Source organism: Lipotes vexillifer, unplaced genomic scaffold (genome assembly GCF_000442215.2).
Source record: "Lipotes vexillifer unplaced genomic scaffold, Lipotes_vexillifer_v1.1 scaffold1009, whole genome shotgun sequence".
NCBI lineage: Eukaryota > Metazoa > Chordata > Mammalia > Artiodactyla > Lipotidae > Lipotes > Lipotes vexillifer.
The window spans coordinates 180,141-186,464 of NW_006772405.1; positions in this window are offsets into that span (position 1 = coordinate 180,141).

A 6,324-nucleotide genomic window follows, 5' to 3' on the forward strand; every position below is an offset into this window, starting at 1 on the left:
ATTCATTCTTCTGAAGAATCATTCTAACAAAGCACCTATTGAAGGAAAGCTCTTGAAGGATGGGGGAGGTAGGGGAGCACAGAGTGGAAGGTGAAGAGACAGTAACATTTAGGTAAACAGAGATCCTGAGAGTTTAGAACAAGGTACAGAAGCAACTACCATAAATGAAATTTGGGGGAGAGAGGTTTAAGCAGATATCTTAGGAAGGACACCATGGATTTTTATGATGGAATATCACTGACCACCACTGTTTTTCATTCTTTGTTAACTCTTTTGAACTGTTTTCATTTTGAAACACAAGGTTATGCTTAGACTGGCCCTAAATATTCTGATCACGGAAAAGAAGAAAGAAACGGAGAAGGCAAAAGTGCAAAAGCATTGGGAGTGGAATGGGGAAGAGGAAGGGAGCACCATACCTAAAACCAAGCTTTTGCAATGTTTCAAAGTTTCCAGGCACTGCCTTCAGGGAGGTGGATCTGAGATCTGTTCTCCCATCTTCTTGCTTGGCTGCCTCATGAATAAACCCCTTCTCTGCTGCAAACCTCAGCAGCTCAGCATTTGGCTTGCTGTGCACTGGGTGAACCAAACCTGGTTTGGTTAACACTTGCCAGGCACATACTTTCCCTTCCCAATCCTATCTATACTCCTCTCTCCTCTAACATTTAAGTTCAAGTCTTTATAAATTGTCAGGGAGGCAATGAAAAGAAAATAATTCTCACTTTTATCACAGTCACGCTTCAGTTCTGAATAAACAGTAATATCTTATTTGATTATCAAATTCAGTGAAATATAGTCACCATTTTCAAAGACAGAAAATTCATCTTAAATATTGAGATGAATCAAAGTAAAATTCCTAAAAATATGTAACTTCCAAATGGAAAACAAATATCCTGAAATAAAGGGAATAATAGCTGAACTTTCTGTATATTTTCTTAAAGCGACTGTTTTAAAAGGAAACCAATTATTTAGATATATAACTTCTAAGTTAGTTATTTATACATTGCATTAATCACTTGTGTTTAAATTGGGCACATTTTTCATAGTCTTCCCATACTCGAAATTGTTATATTTTTCTTCATGATATTTTTAGTAGCAGTTTATGATTTGAGCCAGACTTTCTCATAGTTTATCACGATAATCATGGTGGGGTTTTTTGTTGTTGTTCCCTTAAAGAAAGGTTTGGCATCCCACTCTTTGACCTGTCTAGCAATTAAATTGGCCATGACAGTAGGATTCATCTAATTTTGTATGAAAAGTATATTTTCAAGGAGTCAAAACATAAAGAGCTTTATTATGACTACTTTTTTTACTTTTCAGAAAAAGGAGAAATATTAAATATTCTGCATTTCAAATATTCCTCAGTTCAGTAACTGTTAAAAATATTTTTTACAAATTAAAAAAAGATACATTGACTCCCTTGTTCATTTTGGCTCAAAACTGAAAATCACTGGCATTTGACAACAATATTTTAAAAGATAACAATCAGATTTCTGCCCAGAAAATGATTTTGTTGATACAGTTCTGGTGACAATGTAGACTACCCACCTCTTTCAGGTACACCTTGGATGACGTGGACTCTGAAAATCCAAGTTACACCCAAGATTCCATTCCCCTGTGGTTACTCACCTGGATCACAGACATGTAGACATAGCACCAAGTGGGACTTCATCAATGAGTCAGTCATCCCTTTCATGCAGCAAAACCTTAGAGGGAAGAGCAAGGAGGATGTATTGGCTATTAGGAAAGCGCAGATTACTGGCAGAAAATGACATCCTCTAATAATAAGATCTAAGGTACGACTCATACAATTGTCCTAATTTTTAAGATTGATGGGAAGCATAAAGCATTTCTTTGAGTTGGTGACTGGTTCCAATAAATGCCTATATAGTACTGCATATGGTTTTAGAATGTGAGTTTATAAAGAAGGTGGAGATCCCAGCTCCCTCCATCATGTCTATATATATGTCTGAGTGTGTGTTTTAGAGCTCTGGGGAGTGTCTTGACAGAGAACCTGAGCTGGACAAAGCAGCCTTAATCTGAGTGAGCTAACCAGCACCATGAAAATATCAGGGGTCCTTCTGCTCCTCTCTCTGGCTCTTTTCTGCTTTTATTCAGGTGAGTTGTGTTTTTTTTTTTCCTTAAAATTAAAATCCAATACTTATACTAAACTGGAAATGACAAATGAATTTGTCCACCATATTTCAAAATCCTAACCATTTTTATATAAAAGACCAATTCTGAGAGATCATTACAATGACTGTGATGATGAAAACTGTGATGGTAATAATTACAGAAATAACTTTCATTTGTTGAGCATATACTATATTCTAGGCATGTACCCAGGGCTTTTATGTATTATCTCCAATACACATAGCAAGGTACTCATATCCAAATTCCATATATAAGAAAACTGTGGCACAAACAGTTAATAAAACTGCAAGGACTTGTAACTAGTAAGCAGAATTTGGCATTTGAATCCGGGTCTTTAGACATCACAGATGATGTCTGTTCCACAGAAATAGTATGGAGAATGGACACTTATTTTAAATATTAGCTTGGCTTCCCAAGACAAGGGAAAGCTTTCCAGTCCTCATTATTCTTCTAATTAGGACTCAACTGAAATTGAAACAAGCAGAAAACAGGAAATTCAATTGGAGAATCCTTCAGAAAAAAGTTATTGAACCTTAGAATTCAGAAACATATACGCTATTGGTGAACTAACCTTAAAATTAAAATCCAATACTTATACTAAACTGGAAATGACAAATGAATTTGTCCACCATATTTCAAAATCCTAACCATTTTTATATAAAAGACCAATTCTGAGAGATCATTACAATGACTGTGATGATGAAAACTGTGATGGTAATAATTACAGAAATAACTTTCATTTGTTGAGCATATACTATATTCTAGGCATGTACCCAGGGCTTTTATGTATTATCTCCAATACACATAGCAAGGTACTCATATCCAAATTCCATATATAAGAAAACTGTGGCACAAACAGTTAATAAAACTGCAAGGACTTGTAACTAGTAAGCAGAATTTGGCATTTGAATCCGGGTCTTTAGACATCACAGATGATGTCTGTTCCACAGAAATAGTATGGAGAATGGACACTTATTTTAAATATTAGCTTGGCTTCCCAAGACAAGGGAAAGCTTTCCAGTCCTCATTATTCTTCTAATTAGGACTCAACTGAAATTGAAACAAGCAGAAAACAGGAAATTCAATTGGAGAATCCTTCAGAAAAAAGTTATTGAACCTTAGAATTCAGAAACATATACGCTATTGGTGAACTAAACGATTCTGGCCACCTAAATAAGCAATAGTCGTATATTCTATGAATTCAGATTGTTCAAAGGACAACTGTACTTCAGTTTGATGCTTTTCATCACATCATCATCTGTGTGAATGAACAGGGTCATTGCATCTATTTCTTTCCTTCTTTATTATTCTACTCTATGCTATTGTAGTGGGCAAAATACACACTAGAGTCTCTGGACCCAAAACCTAGGCCCATCTCATCTACCAATGTCCTGTGTCAACTACAGAAACAGCTCAATTCTCTGAGAGATTCTCTCATTTTTAGAATCCTAGACATGAGACTAAGTCCTGGGACCTTCCAGGTGTGGTGTATCATTTTCTGTGACAAAAGTAGTTGAATTTTGCTGCTATCAGAAATTTAAATGCCCAAACATGTAAAAACAACAATTTTTCAATGAGATTGAGCAGATGAAGAAGTCACTGTTCATGGGAAACTGGTCATATTTTCATAAACAAATCCATTCAGAAATATGAAAAAAAATGGATAAACGATTTCTGTGGTATTATGTAGTACGTTTGACTACTAAAGCCAAGTAACTTGAGTAACTGGCTCAGTCAACTGCTGAGATGACATAAAAACAGATTTGACGGGCTTCCCTGGTGGCGCAGTGGTTGGGGGTCCGCCTGCCGATGCAGGGGATACGGGTTCGTGCCCCGGTCCGGGAAGATCCCGCGTGCCGTGGAGCGGCTGGGCCCGTGAGCCATGGCCGCTGGGCCTGCGCGTCCGGAGCCTGTGCTCTGCAGCGGGAGAGGCCACAACAGTGAGAGGCCCGCGTACACACAACAGTGAGAGGCCCGCCCCCCGCAAAAAAAAAAAAAAAAAAAAAAAAAAAAAAAAAAAAAAAAAAAAAAACAGATTTGACTATATTAAAATCTACTTCCAAAGACTGACTCAGAAATCAACTGATAATCCTCTTATTGCTTCTCTTTAGAAAGGCTAATTGATCTATTTAATTGGACCTGGTTGACCAATACAAACAAATACTATCAATAATACTAAAACAGGGTCCTTGATAGACATGTTGGCATTTGGGAATGCATAGTGCCCAAGAGCCTTAATGTTGAGACCAAGAGAAATGAATTTCAGTCCTGGCATTTCCATTTTATAGCTGTGTGACCTTTCTGAGTCTCATTTTCCTCATCTGTAAAATGGGAATATAAAAGGACTAGCCCTAAATAGGGAAGTAAATGAGAAAATGCATGTAAAGTGTTTAACATAGTGGATGGGACATATTATGTGTTCAAAAAATGTCTATTAATATTACTATTACTAAGTTTTAATAACAAGAGTACTAGTTGGACTCAGGCATTGTTATTTAAGCTTGCTTCCACTTTGACATTTCATACATATAAGATGTTGGGCAAAATCTCTCCTCTTCTGATCAAAGATCTGTACAGCTGAGAAATGACTGAATATTGTAACAATGAGTCTTCCCTGGTTATAAAAATCACTTGGAGTGTTTACAGAACTATAGACTTCCAGACCGTATTTGGCCTTATATAATGGAATTTTTCAAGTGGTTGTCCTGGGAATCTGTATTTTTAATAATCAGTCACACCATTGCATTAAGGTTGGTAATCACTACAGTAGATGAGCATTAACTTTTTTTCAAATTTAAAAGCTTTGCTCTCTCCTTATCCTTATCAAAATTCAGCAGCTCGTACCAGGATTGAAGCTAAGACTTTTATTATTTCAGGATTTTAAACTACCGTGCTAATTAGCCACAACCTAAAATCGCACATACAATTATAAAGATGCAAGACTGTATTTATGGACGTCTTCTCTTTCAGGAATTGAGAGAGATGTAGCAGGAAAAATGAGTCACAGCAAAGAAAATTAGTTTGTTCTTGCCAGTCTAAATTTGGGCCAAGTCTTTAAAGCTGAGTATAGAAAGCAGAAGAACAATTTAGGACTCAGAACAAACAACAAACCCAATCCCTTTCCTCAATTTCCTGTGACAAAGTCTTTGGGGAGGGCTCAAAAGCACTGAAATTTGGAATGGCAGAGTTAGAGGAAACTTTCCAACCCAACTTCTCCAAAGTGATGCCAGAAATGATAAAAATCATTCCCACAGTAAATTAGTGACTGGGCCAAGACGGTAACATGAATCTCCAGATCCTTAGACTATTTGTCTCACCTCACCCCAACCTCCAAGAAATATTACCTCATCACAGTCCATATCCACATATCACTTGCCAAGTTTCTACTGTTCCCTAAGAGGAGAGCACATATAAAAGAAAATAACCAAGCCATGACTTGTTGAGATGGCCAAGAACCAAGAACAAGTATCATCCTAGGCTTGGGGATTTCCTAATTTTGCAAATCTCACTTTTTGCGTATTCAGAAATTACAGTGTTTGGATTTTATGCTTTCTTTTTCAGGTGTCTTCAGTCAAGGAGTTCAGGTCAGTACATAATTTTATTTATCCTTCAGACCTGAGTGGTTCTTGGCTGGTACTCCCTGACCAAAGAGGTTGTCTATGGGTAAAAGAGCAAAGAAATGGACAAGCAGGCCAGACGAAGAAAACAGCAGAAGTACTTAGTTTTCTAACTACAATATCTTTATGAGAATACTGTTTTCAGTTTAAAAGAAACTAAACACCCACTCCCAGATTTTGTTACAGTAAAATGAATGTAAATAAAAATAGAATGAACTTGTGGTAACATTCACGCTCTTTCACTGATTTCACTGTGTGATCTTAGGCGAGTTACTCAGCTTTTCTGAGCTACAATTTCTACAGCTATAACAAAGGGATATTATTATTTACCTCATAGAACTGGACTTAAATTACATAAACTATGTGGGAGCATTTGGTAAACTATGCATAGATATAAATACTATGAAAGGATTAGTTATTGATCAATAATTAACAGCTTCTGAAAGAGTTAGGACAGAGGTTATTATATTCTTTTTAGAAGTAAGGCAACCAAGAGTTGACAGAAAACTTCTTTAGCGCTTTGTACTGAGTATACACAAACTGATCAATCAAACTT